Genomic DNA, 2,500 nt, shown 5'->3' with positions numbered 1-2,500 from the left:
CTAGGCTTATATGACATACTGGCAAACAAACGATGTGTGCAATTATTGTTAAAATAACAATAGATGTTCCAGCGCGCTCGCACCACCGGCGGCTCAGTTCGTACACCGGCAGCACACCCAGAAAATCCGGAGAAAAGCCTTACCGACTGGCAGCGACATCATCGTCGTACCCTAGGGTCTGGCTGGCTGGCTGGTTGGTGAAAAAGTTGCGCCAGACGATGGTTCGCTGGTTTTGGCGTGCTGTTGGACGAGCCGACACCAGCTGCTGCTGCTGCCGGTCGGAACGCCGGTCGTCTTTCATTCTGCTATTGACGGCACAAGTGGATGCGTTATTAAATTCCTGGCCGAATGTGGCTTGGCATCGCGTCGCGTGGCTCAACTGGAAAAGCTTCTCCGAAGTGAGAAAGAGAGAGTGAGAGAGAGAGACCCATCGCCTTGTTTCTTGCTAAAGAATTGGGCTCGTGGTTGCATATGTTCTATACCAGGCTCCCCCTTTACGGTACCGACTAGGGTGGAGCAGTTCTGGGGCGTTGATAGCAAATGGGCTCAAAAGTTTACCCAGAATCCATTTCCATTCGAGCCCACCCAAACACTCCTCGCCAGTTGCAGCAGTAGCAGTACCATCGCTGCCTTCATTAGTGTACGGTGTAGTAGAAGCAGCGAATGGCGTTGTCGTTGCCGGATCCTATTTTCTAGCAGGAAGATACCACCAGGCCTCAACCATATAGCTATTGGCTTCGCGGCACATTGCCGAAAACCTCCGGTTTTCGAGACCCGCTCTCGTTCGTTCGGAAAAAGAAGGAAAAACAATACTGGGGAAACTTGAGATGTTTATTCTGCTGCAGCGAGACCATCGTTTCCCCGCGCTTCGGATCCATTCCATTCTCGGAACCATTCAGGCGAGTGAGAGCGATAAGTGAAAGGATTACACCCCATCCCAGGGGTGCTTCATCGTTGCGTGTGAAGCACAAGCGCACTCCCGCCCGGCTGATCCTTTTGCCGAGATGCAGTTGACTCTCTTAAGCCTGCTCATGCTCCTCCATCGTTCTGCCTTTCATGAGAAGAGAAGGGGATGCATTGTGGCTTTGGGATGGCACAGAATTCGCAGAACTGCAGCAGCAGTACCATGTGTGTGCCATGTTGCCATCGGAGAACGCCACTCCTGGGGGATACATTTGTGTGTCTTCCGGGGTGGCGATGCATTGTGCGTCCGTGTGGCACGGAAGTGGAACCGAAGGGATGGAATCAAATGAATTGAAAAGAAATAACACGACACGAAGAGCGGATTCTCCCTGGCACTGGCCCGATTTTCAGCTGCAATGTACGAGACACGGCGATGCCTTGCCAGCAGCTCCCCGGAGAAGGACGCTCACAATACGATGAAAACCCTCGTGTCTTCTAGGTACTTTTGCCATTGAGCAGCTAACGATTGCAGTCGAGTCGAGGGCAATGTATGGCCGTGCTTGCTCGTCGTGGGGTATGTGAGAACTGCTGGCTGGCTGGCGCTGGTGTATAGTAGGCAATAAAGAGTGTCGTATCGTGCTCCTCATCGGATCCTCGTGCTCTATCCTCCCCCCTCTCCCTGTGAGCCACTCGATTATAGCAGGCGAGCTTTCAAAAGCAACGAAAACTTGAAACCTGGGAATGGGTTTTCCATGTTATATTCTTTGCATTATTCTTCTCGATGCTGCGCTACAACATTTTCGGAAAATACTCACCATGCAGAGTGCGAGGATTGACACAAAGATAATATTTGTCCCCATTGGTGGCGTCTTCTTTGAGTTGCTGCATGGCACAGCACATTTGGGATGCACTGGCGTTGTGGGTGCTCGGATAGAGGTGAGGTGATAGTGACGAAGTTTTATGCGACGCTGGGGAAGCATTTTTATTTGATGTTATTCGGGTATTCGTTCAGATTGTGGTCCGTGCCGTGAGGTGCCTCACGCAGAGGTGTCCGCAATGGGACTGTAAAGGCAGGGTAATAGTCAAACTTTATCATGCAATTCGAAGGCACTGGTTGGTGGTGTATTAATATACTCACCAAACTTCTATTTTCAGCTGAAATTTAATTGTGAAATTAAAACTAAAGCATTTAAAGCAGCAGTGACTTGTTGGTATCTTGTGAAAGAACTTTTGTTGGATGACTTTAGTTCTGCCGAGGAAGGATATTAGCTATGGTTTCTATGGTGATTGGTATATGTTACTCTGATCAATTTTGTCGTTGCCTTGGCACCAATGGCGTCTGTTTCATCCAATAGTCCACGTAAACTAGTCCTGCATATTAGTAACAGCTGCTTCACATTTGTGCCAATCAATGGAATGTAGAATCGGATTAAATTAATCCATTACGCAAGTCTCAACGCGCAAAAGCATCTAAGCTTTTATAAAAGAAAAGAAATCCTCAAACAATCTTATGCTAACATTAGGAATCCAATTTGGATTACGACCTTAGCCTTTGGTGTAAAAGGAAAGCGAAAGAAAAATCAAAATTTCAAATTTC

At 48.3% G+C, this 2,500-nt stretch overlaps 1 protein-coding gene across 10 annotated transcripts in view; it reads left to right on the top strand.

Annotated features, from left to right (window-relative positions):
• LOC125952497 (uncharacterized) overlaps positions 1-2,500 on the top strand; it is a 135,532-nt gene that overhangs the window by 125,175 nt on the left and 7,857 nt on the right. The gene's annotated exons all lie outside the window — the stretch shown is intronic.

Source organism: Anopheles darlingi, chromosome 2 (assembly GCF_943734745.1).
Source record: "Anopheles darlingi chromosome 2, idAnoDarlMG_H_01, whole genome shotgun sequence".
NCBI classification, from domain to species: domain Eukaryota; kingdom Metazoa; phylum Arthropoda; class Insecta; order Diptera; family Culicidae; genus Anopheles; species Anopheles darlingi.
The sequence above is the reverse complement of the archived record's forward strand: the minus strand, read 5'-3'. Positions and strand labels throughout refer to the sequence as shown.